The 22,451-nt window shown below is 50.5% G+C and overlaps 1 long non-coding RNA gene across 2 annotated transcripts; it reads left to right on the top strand.

Annotated features, from left to right (window-relative positions):
- The first annotated feature begins 2,485 nt into the window (after positions 1-2,485).
- LOC135174006 (uncharacterized) lies at positions 2,486-6,029 on the top strand. 2 transcript variants are annotated; one of them, XR_010301640.1, is made up of 4 exons: positions 2,486-2,592; positions 4,948-5,127; positions 5,429-5,501; positions 5,745-6,029. It is a non-coding gene; the product is annotated as an uncharacterized LOC135174006 (long non-coding RNA). The 2 variants fall into 2 exon arrangements; XR_010301641.1 differs by lacking the exon at positions 2,486-2,592 and adding an exon at positions 3,626-4,292.
- Positions 6,030-22,451: the final 16,422 nt, after the last annotated feature.

Here is a 22,451-nt window from a genome sequence, read left to right as displayed (position 1 = left end):
GATGCATTCTGTGGTAGAACTTGGAGCCTTCTGCTGTGAGGCCAGGCTGAGATAGCTGGGGTTGTTCAGCCTGGAGAAGAGAAGGCTCCAGGGAGACCTTCTGGTAGCCTTTCAGTCCTTGAAGGGCGGTAGTTACTTAAAGCTGGGGACAGAGTTTTGAACAGAACCTGTTGTGACAGGACAAGGGGTGATGGTTTGAACTAAAAGAGGGAGATTTACACCAGATAGAAGTAAAAAACTTTACACTGAGAGTGGTGAGACCCTGGGGCAGGTTGCTCAGAGAGATGGTGGATGCCCCATCCCTGGAAGCATTCCCATTGAGGTTGATTGGAGCTTTGAGCAATCTGCTCTAGGATCATAGGATAGTAGGGGTTGGAAGGGATTGCCAGAGGTCACTGAATCCAACTCCACTGCAGCTTCTCTGGGCAGTCTGCTCCAGGGTTCCACCACCCTCCCAAGAAAGAAGTTTTTCATTCATGTTGGGGTGGAAGATGGTGGAGTTGCAGATGTCCTTGCTGGCTGCAGGGAGAGTGGACTAGTTGATCTCTAAAGGTCCCTTCCAATCCAATCCATTCAATGATGTCAGGAAAATGGAAGCAGAGAAGGATAAAGATCTGCTTGAGACTGGAAAGTGACCTAATGCCAGCACCAGAACATGTGTCTGATGGATTTCAACCATTGATGGATCCACTGGTGAGTGCTGGCTGTGGAGCAAGGGGGTTTGATTCACCACTGATGGCACAGCAGAAGTGGTCAGGGCCGCATGGATGCCATAAAAAAAACCAACTCTCAAACCCACCATGGTGGCACCCATGCTTCCCCTCCTCACCCTGCCTCCTTTCCTCCCACCCATCATCTGATGCCTCCTGAGAACATCTGGGTTTTTTGAAGCTGTTTATGCCTTTAGACCAGAAACGGTTGCGGTGCCAGAGAACACCAATAGCAGTAACACAAATGAAAAGCAACTGCATGAGGCAGGGAAGAGGAAGAGTTTTGGTGTCAGCACTGAAAGAATGAAGATGCTTTGGAAGAATCAGAGAACAGCCTAGGTTGGAAGGAGCCTCAGGGATCATGTACTCCAACCCCCCTGCCATGGGCAGGGACACTTAAAACAGGTAGCTTAAGCCTTCATCCAACCTGGCCTTGAACACCTCTGGGGAGGAGACATCCACAATCAACACCCCCAAGGCTTTTCTTTCAGGGCTGCTCTCAACCCACTCTGCACCCTGCCTGGATTTGTGCCTTGGGTTGGTCCAACCCAGCTGCAGGACCTTGCCCTGTGACTTGTTGAACCTCATGCAGTTGGCACTGGCTCACTTCTCAAGCCTGCCAAGATCCTTCTGGGTGGATCCCGTCCCTCAGGTGAGTCCCCTGCACCACATAGCTTGGTGTCATCAGCAGACTTGCTGAGGGTGCACTCAATGCCACTGTCCTTGCCACCAACAGAGATGTTAAACAGCTCTGGACCTAGGGCAGATGCCTGAGGAGCTCCTCTTGTCACTGGTCTCCACCTGGACATGGAGTCTTTGATCACAACTCTTTGACTGCAACCGAACTTCTCTTGCTAGTCCAAAAAATGTCATCTCCTGCTCCTGAACTCCTGGATGCTGTGTGGCAGGTTCAGAATGGCTTTTCCAGAGCTTCTGGATGCTGTGTGGCAGGTTCAGGATGCCCCCTACCCATCTCAAGCATCACTTATAGAGGTGTCCTTCTGGATTGCTACAGGTGGCCTTGATTTCTTCAGGACCAGCTGGCTCTGGTTGGGTCAGTGAGACTCTCTTGAGAGCAATGACCCTAAAGTTTGTCCAGTTCTGGGGTTGCTTTTGTTGATGTATATTTTTTTCCTCTTAGCTATCTTAGGTGTGCCAATATTGAGTCAAACAAAGCACATGGCTCCCTGAACACTGAGGTTTCTGGAGCTCCCCTGTCCATTTGTGGTCATCTTGCTCAAGTGTGACGGTTGGTCACCTGTGAAAGCTAACAGAAGGTTGTTCTCCAGATATGGTAGTGGCTTAGTAGCAGTGCTGGGATTGTGAGCTTGAGGCGAGACTTGGTGAACTCAAAAGTCTCTTCCAGCCTGAACAGAGCTGTGGTTCCATGATTCTGAAATGACAATCAGGAGAGGGCAGTTAGTGCCAGTAACTGCATATCACTTAATATTTACTTATTTACGCTCAAGGAATCTGCAGAAGGCTGCCCTGGGAGGTGGTGGAGTCCCCATGCCTGGAGGTGTCCAAGCAGCGAGATGGAGGTGCACCCTCAGCAGGTTTGCAGATGGCCCCAAGCCGAGGGGTGCTAGAGAGAAAGCAGAGTGACAGGATGGCATCCAGAAACCACCTGGGCAGGCAGGAGAGCTGGGCCCAGGTGAAGCTTGTGAGGTTCCAGGAGAGCAAGGGCAGGGTGCTGCGTGTGGGCGGGAGGAAGCCTGCCTGTCCCTGCGGGCTGGGGGCGGAGGCAATAAAGGGCAGCCCTGTGGGTGCTGGGGAGAAGCTGAGTGTGAGCAGATGGTGTGAGCTTGCAGGCCAGAAGAAGTGTGTCAGAGCTCTGTAGGTGTCTGCAGCGGTGTGCAAGCATCTGTAGAAGTCTGCCCAGGTATGTAGCTGTCTGCAGGGGTCTTCTAAAATGTCTGGAGGCTTTTCTGAGTCTGCAGAGGTGTCTGGGGGTCTGGATGACTCTCTGGAAGTCTATGGGGTTCTCTAGGTGTCTGTGGAGGTGGTTAGGGGTCTTCAGAGGTGTCTGTGGTGCTATAGGCATGTCTCAAAAGTCTGTAAAGGTCTTGAGGTGTCTGTAGAGGTCTTTAGGGGTCTCCAGGGTTCTCTAGAAGTCTGTCGAGGTCTTTGTGGGTCTCTAGGGGCCTCTTAAAGATCTGTAGGGGTCTGTTGGGGTCTTGAGGCATCTGTGGGCATCTGCTAGAGATCTGTAGGTCTGTGAAGAGGTCTCTAGATGTTTGCAGAGGTCTCTAAGCAGCTTTGAAAGGTGTGGAGGGCAATGTAGGAATCTGCAGGGGTCCCTAGAGGTCTCTAGGAGACTGGAGGGGTCTGTAGATTTCTGGAAGGTTCTGTAGAGCTCTGTAGGGGTCTGCAAGTGTCTGTAGGATTCAGTAGGTGTGTGGAGGTCTGCAGGTGTCTGCAGGCATCTTTTAAAGGTCTGAAGTGGTCTCTAGAGCTCTGTCAGGCATCTATTAAGTGTCTACAGGAATCTGTTAGCCTGGAGTGGCCTGTAGGGTTCTGTAGAGGTGCAGAGGAGTCTGTGGGTGTGTGTAGACACCTTTGAAAGGTCTGAAGTTGTCTGCAGAGGTCTGTAGCCATCTGTAGATGTCTATAGGGTGCTGGAGGGGTCTGCAGGCACCTATTAAATGTCTGGAGGGGTCTGTAGAGCTCTGTCAAGGTCTGTAGATTTTTTTTCAGGGTTCTGTAGAGTCTCTACAAAACTTTTAAAGGTGTGGAGGGGTCTGAAGGTGTCTGTTGAGCTTTGTCAATGTCTGTGGTGGTGTGTAGGTGACTGTAGGTGCCTGCAGAAGTGTGAAGGGGTCTGTAGCTATTTGTCAGGGTCTGAAAGAGTCTGCAGAGGTCTGTAGAGTTGAGTAGATGTTTGGAGGTTTCTGTGTGGGTCTGTAGGTGCCTGCAGGCATCATTTAAAGCTCTGGGGGGGTCTGTAGATGTGTGCAGGGGTCTGTTAAATATCTGGAGGAGTCTGAAGAGGTCTGGGGAGCTCTGTAGGGGTCTGTATGTGTTTGCAGGCATCTGTAGGGGTCTGTAGATGCCTGTAGGGATTTGCAGGGGTCTGTTAGTTGTCAGTAGAGGTCTGCCTGGGTTTGGAGGTGCCTTTTAATGGGTCTGTGGAGGTCTGGAGGGTTCTGTGGAGTTCTGCAGTGGTCTGTTAAAGGTGTGGAGGGGTCTGTAGGTGTTTGCATTCAATTAAGGAGTTCTTTGGCTCCAGGGCACTTTTGTCTAATGTCTCTAAACTGTGACCGTAGCAAGTGAGATAGAGGTGCACTGGCAGCATGTTTGCAGATGGCCCCAACCTGAGTGGTGCTATAGAGAACTCAGAGGGACAGGATGGCATCTAGAAAACACCTGGGCAGGCAGGAGAGCTGGGCCCAGGTGAAGCTGCTAATGTTCAACAAGAGCAAGTGGAGAGTGCTGCAGCTGGGCGGGAGCAAGCGTGCCTGTCACTGCAGGCTGGGGGTGGAGGTGATAAAAAGCAGTCCTGAGAAGGCCTTAGGGGTGCTTGGGAGAAGCTGAGTCTGAGCAGCCTGTGTGAGCTTGCAGGCCAGAAGGAGTCTGTCAGAGGTGTGTAGGTGTTTGTAGGCTTCTATAGAGGCATATGCAAGTGTGTGTAGAAGTCTGTGCATGTCTGTGTGTGTCTGTAGGGGCCTGTTAGAGGTCTATAGGCTTCTATAGAGGCTTGTAGATGTCAGTGTGGGTCTAGAGGGGTCAGTAGTTAGATTTTAGGGGTTTGCAGGGATCTCCAGATATCTGTAGGCATTTGTAGGTGTTGTGAAAGGTCTTTGAGTGTCTGTAGGCATCTGTTCAGGTGTTTACAGGTGTGTAGAGTTCTGTAGATGTCTGCAGGGGTCTCTTAAAGGCCTTAAAAGGGTCTAGGGTCATGTTTGGGCATTACAGGGTCATCTAAAGAGGTATGAAATGAGGTTTTGGGGACATCAAAAGAGTTATTGTGGGCATCTAAATTGGTCTGGGGTCCTCTGGGGGCTCCTGAGGGGTCTCTATATTTGGTGGCCACAAGGCAGCAGGCATCCACAGGCCGGTGCCTCGCTTTATGTTCTGTGACTCTTGGCCAACCAGGAAGCACAGGGGATGGGAGTTCCAACATGAAATGGGTTAAAGGATGAGGCTTCCTGTGAAATGCCTTTGGGTTTTACTTAAAACTGTCTCACTTCTTTTTTTCTCTTGTTGATCCCTGCTCCCCTCCACCTGCTTTTTTAAGAGATCTTATTTGCTTTACCCAAAATCAAGTTGGAGAGATGTGTGGAGCCTCAGCCACAGACCCTGACTGTTGGGGGGATGCTTTCATGGCAGAAAGCGGAGCTGTTCGAAACCCAGTTCTCCTTGCAAGTGGTTAAGAATTGGATTCCCTTTGGAAAATGGGGACAGAGACATCTCTCTGGTGAGTTGCTGTGAAGTGCCAGCCTTGGGGAGTGATCTCTGACCACCTTGAACTTCTTATTTGGAGGAAAGGAATTTCTTCTGTAGGCTTGTTACTTCCTGCTCTGTTAGCCCCTTTTGTGGAAAGAAGGAGAGGAGTTGGATTAAAAGCCCTTCTGGACAGTTCTGCTGTTCAGGAGGGGTTTTGTATTTCTGTATTAGTTTTATTACTTGTTGATGATTGTCTGTATTTGTAAATATCTGTATACATGCTTGTGTATTTGTGCCACACTGTAAATACAGCTTAATTCCTTAACTTCCAGCTGCCTGAGTTCGCCTGGTGAATTCATGGGGGGAAGGGCAGGAAACTCCCAAATGACCACATCTGTACTTAATGTAAGTTCCTTTCTGCTTTCCAGCTGGAGAGCTGTTATTGCTGATTTGCAGCAGTCTCTTAAAGGGCAGGGGTGGGTGAAGGTCTTAAATCCTTGCTATAAATAGCATTTATGGGTTTAGAAACCTCCTCGCAATTACATATTAGATTGTGGGAATTTTTTTTTGTTAAAATAGCAAGTATTTATGCATATATATTACATCTTTTTTTGTTGAATTTTGTGACTGTTCTTTTCTCTTGAACAGAGAATGAAGATTATGGAGGGAAAAGTGAGGTGACTTCAGAGCAGAGAAGTGATGTTGCAGAGGAAAAAGCTGAACAGGTCTATTGGGAAGAAAACAAACTCTGGAGGAAAAATCTGAGGTAAACAAGAGGACACAGGTGACATTTTCTATTCAAAAAAGTGAACAAGTCTCTAGGGGATAAAAATGAAGATTGTAGGAGGAAAAAGCTGAGGTGATTAGGTGGGACAGAGCCGACATTGTGAATGGAAAAACATAATGTAATCCATAGGGGAGAAAAGGAGCATTTTTGAAGGAAACCAGGCCCTATGCCTCTGAAACCCTGGGGCCAGACATACCTGTTGGAAGACGGAGACCGGTGCGGCGAGAGATCGGGGCACTGAGAGTCGACTCTGTGGCTTCTGCGCAGCAGTGCAATTTATTAGGGCGATGCAGCGACCTTTATAGCCCCCAAAGGGGGTGTAGACAACTAACTTAGCTCAAGATTGGTACAAGTGGAGGGTACAGATTGGCTCCAGGTTAAGTGTAAGGCAGAGATAGGTTAACTTACAGTAAACACCTTAAGGATCCCACCCAGGGGGGGTGGCCAGAGTCAGCCCCCTGGGCCGTGCCCACCCCATAGGCCGGCAGATTCCACCCCCTGACAGCTGTGCGTGGGTTGCTCATAGTCGCAGGCTCAGGCCCCTGGGAGCCTCAAGGCTCCAAGGACACTTCTCATCACAGGGTCTGATGTTTACCTTTCATGCTCCGCTGCGGGAGGAAGCTTCCCACAGTACCCCCTTCTTTTCTTTTGAGCAACCCACATTTGATTTTAAACGAGCTGTGCTCAGTGGGAGCGCAGGTCAATGGTGTTAAAGTAAAGAGTATACATTTGTTAAGAATTTTGCTAGTGACAACAATCTGGCAAACCAGCCACCCAAGCTTAGCTAATGATCCCAAAAGCCATTTCTGCAAGCGACAGCGAGTCAGATGTTCAAAAAACCCAAAGGTCCAGACGAACATCACAGCTTCTGGAGGGTGCAAGTCTGTCACGTCTTCATTAGCTCACTGTGGTAGCCGATGTTGTGGGCGAGTGAATTGTTCAGTATCTCTCCATAGCTTTAAGTTCACTTCATACTTCTCAGAGATCTTGATGTTCCCAGTGCAGTCCTCGGCTATGAGCTGCGTCTGACGATTGTGCTTAAGAACTACCAACCCCCAAATACCATACAAGAGTGCGTCTTAGATGTTGCTTTCAGGCTATTCTGCTTAGGCCTTTTCCCACAGCTCTCGATTCACTTCAAGAATTTGGAGCAGTGTTTTTTCATCCCTTGCAGGGCCCTTGCAAGAGATAAAGAAATCACTTTGCCATCTTATGCCAATTTTAAGTGGGCTTTGGCCTTCACCAAAGGGACCAGACCGAATCTATTCCATTAAGCTACAATCATTGAAGCTCATGAAAATACCCAAATTCATTAGCCAAGATCCAATGCCTTATAATCCAAATACTCATGATCATCATCTCTCTGACTCTCCCAAGATCTTACCACAATTCTGCCATCTGAGCAAGATTTTCTGCTCACTTCATGAAAGGACAAACCAATCATATTCAAGTTGGTATCCACCTTAGGGCCTGTACAGACAGGTGATAAAGCATAATACGAACATATTCAATACCTAAGCTGATAAATCCACTGATCTTACTTGTACGATGTGTCCAAAAAGGCTGTAGTGTTTCTCCATGCCTCTCTTCTTATTTTTCTAGCTCCTCTTCCACCTCGCCCCCTTTTCCTCTTTTTTTTTTTTTTTCAATTTATATAAAAGACAAAATTCTACATTTCTATACATTAAAGAAAAAAAAAATCATATAACTATAATACTGTGTTAACTTATAAGCCTAGTAGAAAAGAAAAAGAAAAAAAGGTGTGTGAGTGAGTGTGTAAAAGAGAATATGGTACCATATTATCTTTAGTATAGAAAAAGTGAGTAGGGACTTATAAGTATAAAATATGATGCCTTACCATAATATATCAGTATAATATCTATCAAAAGCTAATTATGTTCCATCATGATTGCCTAAGAATTACTGCATTATTAACATTATCCTAAAAATCCAATATTATTAATAAGCATCAGTACCTTATCCAACAAATGTCCAAAATACAAAATATATTATAATTAAAGTCAAAAACAACGGTAAAATTCCAGAGTCCAACATAGTCATCAAGACCCCAGTCTATATCTTGAGAAATCAACCAGGCTGTGTTTGCTGTCTATCCGGCTGACTCGGCGGGGGGTTGCCACTATCACAATTTCCAGGTACAGCTTTGGTCCAGCGTGAAGGAACCCACAAGGGACCTGACTGGGTAGAGACACACATGTATCCTCGTCCCAGATAAATCACAGGGGCCGGGCCTCCCCATAGTCTGGTCTTGGGGTCCTTATACATAACTGTCATTTGCACTGGAGGTGCTCCTTTTTGTACCAAACCTGAATGCACCTCTGCAGGTGGTCCTGGATCATCACCAAAAATACACAGATGGTTAATAACAAAAAGGGTTTTGCTCACGCGTTCAGCTGGGTCGGGTATGTCCCAAAACTTTTCAAGGTAACCTTTTATCACCTGATGGGCACGCTCGATAATAGCTTGGCTCGTGGGTGAATTGGCTATGCCAGTGGTGTGAGTAACACCCCACTTTTGCACAAACCTCCGAAATGTCTCACTGGTGTATGCAGGGCCATTGTCTGTTTTAATTTTTTCTGGCACACCCATCACCGCAAAGCATCCTGTCAAGTGTTTGATAGCGTGAGTGGCTCTCTCTCCTGGCAGCGGCGTTGCCCATATGTGTTTGCTATAGGTATCAACAGTAACATGGAGGCAATGTAATCTGCCAAAGGAGGGAACATGAGTAACGTCCATTTGCCACAATTCTAAGGCCTTGAGTCCTCTGGGATTCACACCCGATCCTAATCCTGGCCCCATATGACTGCAGACTGGGCAGGAACGTACAATTCCCTTGGCATCGTTGTCAGAGATCTGAAATTGGTGTTTTAGTCCTTTTGCATTCTGATGAAAAGTAGCGTGGGCCTCTCTGGCTAGGGAAAACTGATCAAGTGGGGCAGGCCGTCCAGGTAGTGCCACTAACCTGTCAGCTCTAGCATTGCCTTCCCCCAGACCTATCTCCCACTTATGACTACGAATATGGATAATGCAGTAGGGAGCCGTTCTCTGGGCTATAGCTGCATACAGTGAGCATAGTAGTTGGTATAGGCGCTGATTCTTTACCTCTCTGATAGAAGAGTCCTCAATTCTCCGCACCACTCCAGCTACATACATTGAGTCAGTTACTACATTTAAGGGGACGTCAAGCCAGTTAACTAAAGCCCATACCACTGCGGTTAACTCCAGGGTCTGTAAGGAGTCCATGGCCGTCCCCTGCAAAATGTGTTTTTGCCACCTTGTCTTTGAGTGCCATACTACAGCAGCCTTATGTGAGTTCCGTCCTGCATCTGTAAATGCATTGACCGCGTTCTGTAAAGGGGAGGGAGACTGCTTTGGCCTAACTATCCAGCTCTGCTGGCTTATCCATCGGAGTGTGTTGGACTTCAACACCTGTATGGAAATGCGGCCTGGGAAATTCAGGAGGCTGGTCTGCAGCTCCTCTGACTGGCATAAGAACCATTCCAGGTCGTCCCGCTTGATACGTAACCTTATGGAATCGGGTTCTGTTCCGGCAATGTCCAATAGCCGTTTCCTGCCCTTCTTAATCAACTGGGCTATTGTATACGTCTGTGTCTCTATTGTTTTTTGCGGCTGCATGGTAGTAAACAACCACTCCAGGACAGATAGTTGGTCCTTTGATCGAAACTTACACTGTGTGATAGCCCCAAAAATACAGTGCTCGCCCTTAATAATAGATAAGTCGATAGGCACGTTTGGGTCCACTCGTTCTACCCATCTGCTGGTGATCATGTCACTAAGTTTCTGTATAGTTTCCTGTTGTAGGTGAGAGAGTTTGACCCTTTTGGCGGGGTCTGTGCCTTGTAGCAGTGGCTTTAAGGGTCGTAGGTCGTCGTTTGTGAACCCTATGACAGGACGTAACCACTGCAAGTCTCCCATCAATGTCTGAGCATCTTTAAGTGTGGCAATATTGGTGGTCAGCTGTAATTTCTGGGGACGTATGAGGTTTTTGGCTATGTGCCAGCCTAGATATTTCCATGGAGCTTCCCTCTGGATCTTTTCTGAGGCAATCTGAAGTCCTACAGCCTGGAGTTCCGTCACGAGTTGCTGCAGATGAGTATCGAGGAAGGGCTCCGGCTGGGCTATTAGGATATCGTCCATATAGTGGTAGATGATGGCCGTTTTCCACATCTGTCGAATGGGACGCAGGGCAAAGTCGACGTAAAGCTGACACATTGTTGGGCTATTTTTCATTCCTTGGGGCAAGACCACCCAGTGGAAGCGGCGTGCTGGATGCTGTTTATTAATGGCTGGCAAGGTAAAGGCAAAACGCTGACAGTCTGCAGGGTGTAGTGGAATTGTAAAAAAACAGTCTTTTAGATCTATGACAAGTAATTCCCAGTTCTCTGGTATCATGGATAGCGAAGGCAGGCCCGGTTGAAGAGCACCCATAGCTTGCATTTGTTCGTTAATAGCTCGAAGGTCATGTAAGAGGCGAAATTTTCCTGACTTTTTTGGTATTACAAAAATCGGGGTGTTCCATGGGCTGGTTGAAGGTACAATATGGCCTGCAGCAAGTTGTTCTTCGATGAGCTTGTGTGCTTCTTGCAGCCGTTCCTTTCGCAGCGGCCACTGATCTATCCAGATCGGTGTACTAGAAAGCCACTGGAGTTTGATTATGGGCGGCTGCCGTCCAGTGGCCGCTGCTGAAAAATTACCTGCGGAGTAGTTATCACGACTCCCATCTGTGTCATGACATCCCTACCAATCAGCGCATTTACACCTTGCGGGAGAGGTGCGATGGTTGCAAAGACGTGGCCTGTCCTCTCATCTATGGTTATACTGATTCGCTGTGAGCTTGTCAGAGTCTGAGATACTCCACCAACACCTTCAATACCGCCTTTAGCTGGGCTTGCTGGCCAGTGCGAGGGCCATGCAGGTATGGAAAAAATGGTTATATCGGCACCTGTATCCAGGAGAACGTCCATGGTTATTGTGTCCTGACCATTACTAATGATAGCTGATGCAAGTGGTCATCTAGTCAAGGACAGGGTCAGCATGGCTAGGCCACCCGTAGATCCAAAACCCTGATCTCCTCTTTGTGGCAAGGCGCGGCCCTGGGCCACGTCCTGTAGCAGGTTGGTCAGGGGCACCAGTTGAGCAATGCGACTGCCTTCTGGCACCACGATAGGTGGGCTGTTAGTGTATGCAACAATTTGTATGATACCGGTGTAGTCTTCATCAATCACCCCGGGAACAATCATTAATCCCTTCAGCCCGGCAGAAGATCTCCCCAGGAGTAATGCGCCAGTGGGCTTGCCATTTATCATTAATGGGCCTTTCATGGAGGTGGCAATAGGGACTGGGCGGTTGTCAATCAAAGTGATGCTTACTGCTGTTGTAAGATCCAGCCCGAGGCTGCCGGAGGTTGCTGGGCAGATAGCGTCACTGGGGCAGCAACTTGTGTCCTCGCGCGGCTGCCTGCCGCGCTGCGCTGGTAGTTTCCCGAGCGCTTGCAGGCCGCAGTTGCATGAGTGTCAAGTTGGCAGCGGTCACACCAGACTGCAGCCTGTGGGCAATTATCGCGTGGGTGCCCAGTTAGACCGCAGCGGAAGCAGGGGTTCCATGGGTTGTTTCGGCGGCCACGATTCCCTGCATCTGCGGATCGCAGTGCTGCCATTACGAGCTGCGTGTGCTTATCTAGAACTTGATCCATTTGGGTTGCAACAAATGTCTGCTGCTGGTTTGTGGGCATTCGAGCAACTCGCTCCAACATATCGTCCACTGAGGCTTCCCTAGGCAGAATGGACAACAGCTGCTTGGTCTTATTATTAGCATTCTTAAAAGCTAGGGTTCGAAAAAAGGCTTGTCTGGTTGCAGCATCTAACTCAGTGGCTGCTTCAACTGCAGCTGCTAGTCTATCAATGAAATGGTTATAGTCCTCACTCAAACCTTGCTTAACAGCGGTATAGCTAGGTGCTCTTGGCTCTGTAGGCACCATATTAAAAGCTGCCCTGGCAGTTGTCATGGACGCATGATGCCACTCAAAGGGATGACGTATCTGGGCATCCAGCGAGCTGAAAGCCCCTTTTCCCAGCAGTATATCTGCTTGAACATTGAGTAAGGGGTCGCCTAGTTGTCGTGGCTGCTCCACCACCTTCCTGCACTCATCGCGCCATGCCCTTTCCCACAACATAAACTGGGATGGTGTTAAAATCAGTCTCGCAACAGTCTCACAATCTGCTGGGCATAGCACATAGGCGGAGAAGATGTAATTCAGCAATTGCTTAGTCGGTTGTGAGTGTAAGCCATGGGAAGATACTGCTGTTTTCAACTGCATAAGCAGTTTCCAATCAAGAGCCGTGTGAGTGGCTCCTGGCTGTCCATCTGCGGTCCGTGCTGCCACAACTGGGAATGCCGCTGCACCTTCCAGAGCAGCAGCTGCCTCCCAATCACCTTGTAACAAGGCGTCGCGAATAACGGCACGCCACCGATGTTGTGGACCAACGGGTGTAAGCTGGAGAGTCTTCCCGGTGATCTCTGTAGCTTGTGGTGCTGCCAGGGGCTGGGCATTGCCAGAAGGCATTATTCTAAGTTTCTGCAAGTCGTCGGCAACATTGTCAATAGTGTCGTCGGCATCGGACTGTGAGGAGTCGCTAGCGTCCGAGTTAATCACAGGCGGCGGTTCCCGGGCTTGAGAGGAAGGACCGGCTTCCGCGGCGGAAGTCCAACTCAGGCCCGCTGCAGCCGGGGGGGGCGGGTCGGAATGTAGCAGAAGGAGTTTGCGCTGGACGTGGCGAGATGGTAGCGGAAGCCGGGAGTGGGGAAAACGGACCACTGTAGGGTGGTGGCGCTGGGAGCAGGGGGGCAGGCGGCTGCACCGGAAGGGCAGGGATGGTGGGAATGTTTTGGGGAATTGGTGCCGCTGGCATCGGGGGTACTGGTGGCTGCACTGGAACGGCAGGAACGTCGGGAACGTCTTGAGGGAGTGGCGTCGGTTGTTGAGGCAGCGCAGGGTATAACGAAGGGTCCTGAGCCGGCGGCACCGGCTGCATCGGGACGTCCTGCTGAGGCGGCACCGGCTGCATCGGGACGTCCTGCTGAGGCGGCGCTGGTTGCTGAGGCGCTGCCGGCTGCGTCGGAGTGTCTGGAGTTGGTGGCACCGGTTGCTGAGGCGCTGCCGGCTGCGTCGGAGTGTCTGGAGTTGGTGGCACCGGTTGCTGAGGCGCTGCCGGCTGCGTCGGAGTGTTTGGAGTTGGCGGCACCGGTTGCTGAGGCGCGGCCGGCTGCGTCGGAGTGTTTGGAGTTGACGGCACCGGTTGCTGAGGCGCTGCCGGCTGCGTCGGAGTGTTTGGAGTTGGCGGCACCGGTTGCATCGGCACTGCGGACAGCATCGGAACAGTAGATGCACTGGGGAGAGTCATCAAAGGCACCACCGTGCCTGGAGAAATTTTCAGGTCGGAAAAGAGAGAGCTAGCTGGCGTAACCATTGCCTCTAGTGGTCTCTCCCCCCGAGTGTCCAAGCCGTCAGCAAGCCGTGCCGCTGCTGTAGCTGCAAGGGTCTGTTCCAATCTGTATTTCTTCAAGCAATTGGTGACATCACGCCATTGCTTCTGTACGCTTTTGGCTGTTTTGTCACCGTCAATAGCCTGGTCAAAAATAGTATCGCCACAGTGGCGCCATTCAGATTCATCAAAAAGAGAGTCTGAAGTTTGAAAGTGTCCTCTTACTAGTCCATATGCTACTAAGGAAGTCAATTTTTTCTTTGACATGGAAACTCCTCGCTTTTCCAAAAAGTTCAAGAGGAGAGAAATTGCTACTTGTTTATCCAAAAGTGCTTGTGTGGTCGGTTCGCCAGCTCCCCAAAGGGAGTCACCAATACTTTGAAAAAACCACGGAAGAAGGGAGGGGCGGCTGGGAGGTTCCATGGTAACGGCAAGGTTCCGTAAGCGCGCGGAAGAAGAGAAAAAAAAAAGGGAAGAAGGAAAAAAAAGGGGGGGGTGGTGGTGTGGGTGGTGTGTTCGCTTTCCGGTGGCAACTGCCCTGGGGGGATCTGACTATGCACGATCACTACCCCCAGAAGTGCCCATCTATATGGTCGCACCTGTCGTCACACCAGCTGCCGTTATTAAAATTTGCCCCCATATTTATGAGCGGCGACTGTTTTTTTTTTTTTTTTTTTAATAAACGCCTATCTATATAGGCTGTCCGTACCGGCAGACACCTATCCCTCGTGGTTAGTAACGGGTTTAGCGAGGGGGAAAAAAAAAAAGAAAAAAGGGAAAAAAAAAAAGGAAAAATAGAGAGAAAGAAAAAAAGGAAAAAAGAAAAAAAAAGGAGACGTGTTTCCCCAGCAGGGGGTATAGTAACGTCCGATCTCTTGCGTTTCCACCAGCTCCTTTTATGTGGAAGCCTCTATGTCCTTCGTGGCCGGAGGAGGGGGAGAGGGGGGAAGCGGCCTGGCGGTATCATCGTGGCCTGGCGGTGGGGGGGGGGGGAGGCCTAGTGGTTTCTTCGCGGCCTGGCGGTGGGGGGGGGGGAGAGAGGCCTAGTGGTTTCTTCGCGGCCTGGCGGTGGGGGGGGGGGAGAGGCCTAGCGGTTTCTTCGCGGCCTGGCGGTGGGGGGGGGAGAGAGGCCTAGGGGTTTCTTCGCGGCCTGGCGGTGGGGGGGGGGAGAGAGGCCTAGGGGTTTCTTCACAGCCTGGCGGTGGGGGGGGGGAGAGAGGCCTAGCGGTTTCTTCGCGGCCTGGCGGTGGGGGGGGGGAGAGAGGCCTAGCGGTTTCTTCGCGGCCTGGCGGTGGGGGGGGGAGAAAGGCCTAGTGGTTTCTTCGCGGCCTGGCGGTGGGGGGGGGAAGAGAGGCCTAGCGGTTTCTTCGCGGCCTGGCGGTGGGGGGGGAGAAAGGCCTAGCGGTTTCTTCGCGGCCTGGCGGTGGGGGGGGGAGAGAGGCCTAGTGGTTTCTTCGCGGCCTGGCGGTGGGGGGGGGGAGAGAGGCCTAGTGGTTTCTTCGCGGCCTGGCGGTGGGGGGGGGGAGAGAGGCCTAGGGGTTTCTTCGCGGCCTGGCGGTGGGGGGGGGAGAGGCCTAGTGGTTTCTTCGCGGCCTGGCGGTGGGGGGGGGAGAGAGGCCTAGCGGTTTCTTCGTGGCCTGGTGGTGGGGGGGGGGAGAGAGGCTTAGCCGGCGCTGCCGGCGGCGGCAAGTGGCCCGGGGTGCGGGTCTTCCGTACCTGGTCGCGTAGTTGTCCGGAGGTTCAATCGGTGTGTTCGGGCGCCATCTGTTGGAAGACGGAGACCGGTGCGGCGAGAGATCGGGGCACTGAGAGTCGACTCTGTGGCTTCTGCGCAGCAGTGCAATTTATTAGGGCGATGCAGCGACCTTTATAGCCCCCAAAGGGGGTGTAGACAACTAACTTAGCTCAAGATTGGTACAAGTGGAGGGTACAGATTGGCTCCAGGTTAAGTGTAAGGCAGAGATAGGTTAACTTACAGTAAACACCTTAAGGATCCCACCCAGGGGGGGTGGCCAGAGTCAGCCCCCTGGGCCGTGCCCACCCCATAGGCCGGCAGATTCCACCCCCTGACAGCTGTGCGTGGGTTGCTCATAGTCGCAGGCTCAGGCCCCTGGGAGCCTCAAGGCTCCAAGGACACTTCTCATCACAGGGTCTGATGTTTACCTTTCATGCTCCGCTGCGGGAGGAAGCTTCCCACACATACCCACAGTGATTACAGGGCAGTTCCCTCCTTGAACCTCCTGCCAGGTGATGCAACACAGAGCCCTACTTACAGGGTGGCTGCTCTCACATCAGCACTCCCAAAAACAACTACAAAGCACCAGCCCCTAGGCTCCTGTACACAGGGGTTGTCGCAGCTTTTGTCCTTCTGCCACCCATGGAGGACTTCGGTGTCCCAAGGGCTCCCTGAGCCCCACACAGTCTGGCGCGGCCAAGTCTGACCCTCTTCTCTCCTGCTCTGGGGTAAGGATGGCTGTCCCAAGAGTGGCTGCCCAGAGCTTCCTCCCTCTCATGGAAAGCGGTGTGTGTACGCACCCCCCCTTGCCTCGGTGTGTGCGTGAGCGTGCTTGTCGTTGAGGTTGCTGTGAAAAGTGCTGCAGCTTAGCTTAGGCTTCCCAGGAGGGAAAGAGGGGCTCTGGGCAGTAACAGGGGAGTCTCCTTGGAGTCCCCGAGCGGAGTGGGAGCTCAGCGTGCCCCTCCTTGTCCTCTAGGGACGCAGGGAAGGCCCTGTAGTTGAGGGCCTGGGTCTCTGCCTCCATGGCAACCTGTCCTCTTGTCAATGTGGCAGCTCAAAAGCCCTGTAGTCGGGGCGTGTGTGATGAGTTGTGAAGCCCTCTGTTTACCTCTGTTCCCCTCTGTCCTTGTGTGTCCCCAGGAGCAGCCCGAGGTCCCTGTAAGCAGGGCCTAGGAGGACGTTTTAGGCAGGAAATGGGCACGAGACTTCATGGGCCCTTATTGGGCTGAGGTGGCTCCCTGGGCTCCGGAAGAAGTCGAGGGGTGCTGCAGCCAGGAGGGCCGGCCTGTAAGGAGGGGGCGGGCCAGATCCCATGGCTCCGTAGGAGTTTTTGAGAGTGCCGAGGCGAGAGAGGCCACCCTGTAAGTAGGGCTACGTGTCGCGGTGCCCGGCGGGAGGTTGGAGGGAACGCCTCTGTAATCAGGGTGGGGCTAGGATCAAAACGTTTCTGCTTGAAAGGAAAGGAGCTAGGAGAAAGTTTCTTTTGCCAGTGTGTGAGGGAGATGGAAAGCTGCAGAATGGTGCAGGGGATTCCAGGCTAGGCCATTCCTGGCTGGGTCTATAAGCAGAAGGAGTGCTTTTTCTAAACGGCATTTCTATGGTTCTTCAATGGGGCTAGGATGTAAACGTGTTTCTGCTTCAAAGCAAAGGAGCTAGGAGAAAGTTTCTTTTGGCAGTGTGTGACGCAGCTGGAAAGCTGCAGAATGGTGCAGGGGATTCCAGGCTAGGGCATTCCTGGCTGGGTCTACACGGAGAAGGAGTGCTTTTTCTAACCGGCATTTCTATGTTTCTTCAATGGGGCTAGGATGTAAACGTGTTTCTGCTTCAAAGGAAAGCAGCTAGGAGAAAGTTTCTTTTGCCAGTGTGTGAGGGAGCTGGATAACTGCAGAATGGTGCAGGGGATTCCAGGCTAGGTCGTTACTGAATGGGTCTATAAGCAGTATGAGTGCCTTTTGTGAACCGAATTTCTATGGTTCTTCAATGGGGCTAGGATATAAACGTGTTTCTGCTTCAAAGGAAAGCAGCTAGGAGAAAGTTTCTTTTGCCAGTGTGTGAGGGAGCTGGAAAGCTGCAGAATGGTGCAGGGGATTCCAGGCTAGGCCATTCCTGACTGGGTCTATAAGCAGAAGGAGTGCTTTTTCTAAACGGCATTTCTATGGTTCTTCAATGGGGCTAGGATGTAAACGTGTTTCTGCTTCAAAGGAAAGCAGCTAGGAGAAAGTTTCTTTTGCCAGTGTGTGACGCAGCTGGAAAGCTGCAGAATGGTGCAGGGGATTCCAGGCTAGGCCATTCCTGGCTGGGTACATATGCAGAAAGAGTGCTTTTTCTAACCGGCATTTCTATGGTTCTTCAATGGGGCTAGGATGTAAACGTGTTTCTGCTTCAAAGGAAAGCAGCTAGGAGAAAGTTTCTTTTGCCAGTGTGTGAGGGAGCTGGAACGCTGCAGAATGGTGCAGGGGATTCCAGGCTAGGCCATTCCTGACTGGGTGTATAAGCAGAAGGAGGGCTTTTTGTAAAGCGAATTTCTATGGTTCTTCAATAGGGCTAGGATATAAACGTGTTTCTGCTTCAAAGGAAAGCAGCTAGGAGAAAGTTTCTTTTGCCAGTGTGTGAGGGAGCTGGAAAGCTGCAGAATGGTGCAGGGGACTGCAGGCTAGGCCGTTCCTGGCTGGGTCTATAAGCAGAAGGAGTGCTTTTTCAAAACAGCATTTCTATGTTTCTTCAATGGGGCTAGGATGTAAACGTGTTTCTGCTTCAAAGGAAAGCAGCTAGGAGAAAGTTTCTTTTGCCAGTGTGTGAGGGAGCTGGAAAGCTGCAGAATGGTGCAGGGGATTCCAGGCTAGGCCATTCCTGGCTGGGTCTATAAGCAGAAGGAGTGCTTTTTGTAAACCGAATTTCTATGGTTCTTCAATGGGGCTAGGATGTAAACGTGTTTCTGCTTCAAAGGAAAGCAGCTAGGAGAAAGTTTCTTTTGCCAGTGTGTGACGCAGCTGGAAAGCTGCAGAATGGTGCAGGGGATTCCAGGCTAGGCCATTCCTGGCTGGGTCTATAAGCAGAAGGAGTGCTTTTTCTAACCGGCATTTCTATGGTTCTTCAATGGGGCTAGGATGTAAACGTGTTTCTGCTTCAAAGGAAAGCAGCTAGGAGAAAGTTTCTTTTGCCAGTGTGTGACGGAGCTGGAAAGCTGCAGAATGGTGCAGGGGATTCCAGGCTAGGCCATTCCTGGCTGGGTCTACAAGCAGAAGGAGTGCTTTTTCTAACCGGCATTTCTATGGTTCTTCAATGGGGCTAGGATGTAAACGTGTTTCTGCTTCAAAGGAAAGCAGCTAGGAGAAAGTTTCTTTTGCCAGTGTGTGAGGGAGCTGGAAAGCTGCAGAATGGTGCAGGGGATTCCAGGCTAGGCCATTCCTGGCTGGGTCTACAAGCAGAAGGAGTGCTTTTTCTAACCGGCATTTCTATGGTTCTTCAATGGGGCTAGGATGTAAACGTGTTTCTGCTTCAAAGGAAAGCAGCTAGGAGAAAGTTTCTTTTGCCAGTGTGTGAGGGAGCTGGAAAGCTGCAGAATGGTGCAGGGGATTCCAGGCTAGGCCATTCCTGACTGGGTCTATAAGCAGAAGGAATGCTTTTTCTAACCGGCATTTCTATGTTTCTTCAATGGGGCTAGGATGTAAACGTGTTTCTGCTTCAAAGGAAAGCAGCTAGGAGAAAGTTTCTTTTGCCAGTGTGTGAGGGAGCTGGAAAGCTGCAGAATGGTGCAGGGGATTCCAGGCTAGGCCATTCCTGGCTGGGTCTATAAGCAGAAGGAGTGCTTTTTCTAACCGGCATTTCTATGGTTCTTCAATGGGGCTAGGATGTAAACGTGTTTCTGCTTCAAAGGAAAGCAGCTAGGAGAAAGTTTCTTATGCCAGTGTGTGAGGGAGCTGGAAAGCTGCAGAATGGTGCAGGGGATTCCAGGCTAGGCCATTCCTGGCTGGGTCTACAAGCATAAGGAGTGCTTTTTCTAACCGGCATTTCTATGGTTCTTCAATGGGGCTAGGAGGTAAACGTGTTTCTGCTTCAAAGGAAAGCAGCTAGGAGAAAGTTTCTTTTGCCAGTGTGTGACGCAGCTGGAAAGCTGCAGAATGGTGCAGGGGATTCCAGGCTAGGCCATTCCTGACTGGGTCTACAAGCAGAAGGAGGGCTTTTTCTAACGCGCATTTCTATGGTTCTTCAATGGGGCTAGGATGTAAACGTGTTTCTGCTTCAAAGGAAAGCAGCTAGGAGAAAGTTTCTTTTGCCAGTGTGTGAGGGAGCTGGAAAGCTGCAGAATGGTGCAGGGGATTCCAGGCTAGACCATTCCTGGCTGGGTCTACACGCAGAAGGAGTGCTTTTTCTAACCGGCATTTCTATGGTTCTTCAGTGGGGCTAGGATGTAAACGTGTTTCTGCTTCAAAGGAAAGCAGCTAGGAGAAAGTTTCTTTTGCCAGTGTGTGAGGGAGCTGGAAAGCTGCAGAATGGTGCAGGGGATTCCAGGCTAGGCCATTCCTGGCTGGGTCTATAATCAGAAGGAGTGCTTTTTCTAACCGGCATTTCTATGGTTCTTCAATGGGGCTAGGATGTAAACGTGTTTCTGCTTCAAAGGAAAGCAGCTAGGAGAAAGTTTCTTTTGCCAGTGTGTGAGGGAGCTGGAAAGCTGCAGAATGGTGCAGGGGATTCCAGGCTAGGCCATTCCTGGCTGGGTCTATAAGCAAAAGGAGTGCTTTTTCTAACCGGCATTTCTATGGTTCTTCAATGGGGCTAGGATGTAAACGTGTTTCTGCTTCAAAGGAAAGCAGCTAGGAGAAAGTTTCTTTTGCCAGTGTGTGAGGCAGCTGGAAAGCTGCAGAATGGTGCAGGGGATTCCAGGCTAGGCCATTCCTGGCTGGGTCTACACACAGAAGTAATGCTTTTTCTAACCGGCATTTCTATGGTTCTTCAATGGGGCTAGGATGTAAACGTGTTTCTGCTTCAAAGGAAAGCAGCTAGGAGAAAGTTTCTTTTGCCAGTGTGTGAGGGAGCTGGAAAGCTGCAGAATGGTGCAGGGGATTCCAGGCTAGGCCATTCCTGGCTGGGTCTACACGCAGAAGTAATGCTTTTTCTAACCGGCATTTCTATGGTTCTTCAATGGGGCTAGGATGTAAACGTGTTTCTGCTTCAAAGGAAAGCAGCTAGGAGAAAGTTTCTTTTGCCAGTGTGTGAGGGAGCTGGAAAGCTGCAGAATGGTGCAGGGGATTCCAGGCTAGGCCATTCCTGGCTGGGTCTACACGCAGAAGTAGTGCTTTTTCTAACCGGCATTTCTATGGTTCTTCAGTGGGGCTAGGATGTAAACGTGTTTCTGCTTCAAAGGAAAGCAGCTAGGAGAAAGTTTCTTTTGCCAGTGTGTGAGGGAGCTGGAAAGCTGCAGAATGGTGCAGGGCATTCCAGGCTAGGCCATTCCTGGCTGGGTCTACACACAGAAGTAATGCTTTTTCTAACCGGCATTTCTATGGTTCTTCAGTGGGGCTAGTATGTAAACGTGTTTCTGCTTCAAAGGAAAGCAGCTAGGAGAAAGTTTCTTTTGCCAGTGTGTGAGGGAGCTGGAAAGCTGCAGAATGGTGCAGGGGATTCCAGGCTAGGCCATTCCTGGCTGGGTCTACACACAGAAGTAATGCTTTTTCTAACCGGCATTTCTATGGTTCTTCAGTGGGGCTAGGATGTAAACGTGTTTCTGCTTCAAAGGAAAGCAGCTAGGAGAAAGTTTCTTTTGCCAGTGTGTGACGCAGCTGGAAAGCTGCAGAATGGTGCAGGGGATTCCAGGCTAGGCCATTCCTGGCTGGGTCTACACACAGAAGTAATGCTTTTTCTAACCGGGCATTTCTATGGTTCTTCAGTGGGGCTAGGATGTAAACGTGTTTCTGCTTCAAAGGAAAGCAGCTAGGAGAAAGTTTCTTTTGCCAGTGTGTGAGGGAGCTGGAAAGCTGCAGAATGGTGCAGGGGATTCCAGGCTAGGCCATTCCTGGCTGGGTCTACACGCAGAAGTAATGCTTTTTCTAACCGGCATTTCTATGGTTCTTCAGTGGGGCTAGGATGTAAACGTGTTTCTGCTTCAAAGGAAAGCAGCTAGGAGAAAGTTTCTTTTGCCAGTGTGTGAGGGAGCTGGAAAGCTGCAGAATGGTGTAGGGGATTCCTGGCTAGGCCATTCCTGGCTGGGTCTACACGCAGAAGTAATGCTTTTTCTAACCGGCATTTCTATGGTTCTTCAGTGGGGCTAGGATGTAAACGTGTTTCTGCTTCAGAGGAAAGCAGCTAGGAGAAAGTTTCTTTTGCCAGTGTGTGAGGGAGCTGGAAAGCTGCAGAATGGTGTAGGGGATTCCTGGCTAGGCATCTGCTACGCCAGAAGTATTGCTTTTTCTTAACCGGCATTTCTATGGTTCTTCAATGGGGCTAGGATGTAAACGTGTTTCTGCTTCAAAGGAAAGCAGCTAGGAGAAAGTTTCTTTCGCCAGTGTGTGAGGCAGCTGGAAAGCTGCAGAATGGTGCAGGGGATTCCAGGCTAGGCCATTCCTGGCTGGGTCTACACGCAGAAGTAATGCTTTTTCTAACCGGCATTTCTATGGTTCTTCAATGGGGCTAGGATGTAAACGTGTTTCTGCTTCAAAGGAAAGCAGCTAGGAGAAAGTTTCTTTTGCCAGTGTGTGACGGAGCTGGAAAGCTGCAGAATGGTGCAGGGGATTCCAGGCTAGGCCATTCCTGGCTGGGTCTACACACAGAAGTAATGCTTTTTCTAACCGGCATTTCTATGGTTCTTCAATGGGGCTAGGATGTAAACGTGTTTCTGCTTCAAAGGAAAGCAGCTAGGAGAAAGTTTCTTTTGCCAGTGTGTGAGGGAGCTGGAAAGCTGCAGAATGGTGCAGGGGATTCCAGGCTAGGCCATTCCTGGCTGGGTCTATAAGCAGAAGGAGTGCTTTTTCTAACCGGCATTTCTATGGTTCTTCAATGGGGCTAGGATGTAAACGTGTTTCTGCTTCAAAGGAAAGCAGCTAGGAGAAAGTTTCTTTTGCCAGTGTGTGACGCAGCTGGAAAGCTGCAGAATGGTGCAGGGGATTCCAGGCTAGGCCATTCCTGGCTGGGTCTACACACAGAAGGAATGCTTTTTCTAACCGGCATTTCTATGGTTCTTCAATGGGGCTAGGATGTAAACGTGTTTCTGCTTCAAAGGAAAGCAGCTAGGAGAAAGTTTCTTTTGCCAGTGTGTGAGGGAGCTGGAAAGCTGCAGAATGGTGCAGGGGATTCCAGGCTAGGCCATTCCTGGC

This window comes from Pogoniulus pusillus, unplaced genomic scaffold (genome assembly GCF_015220805.1).
Source record: "Pogoniulus pusillus isolate bPogPus1 unplaced genomic scaffold, bPogPus1.pri scaffold_206_arrow_ctg1, whole genome shotgun sequence".
NCBI lineage: Eukaryota > Metazoa > Chordata > Aves > Piciformes > Lybiidae > Pogoniulus > Pogoniulus pusillus.
This window is presented reverse-complemented; position numbering and strand designations above follow the sequence as displayed.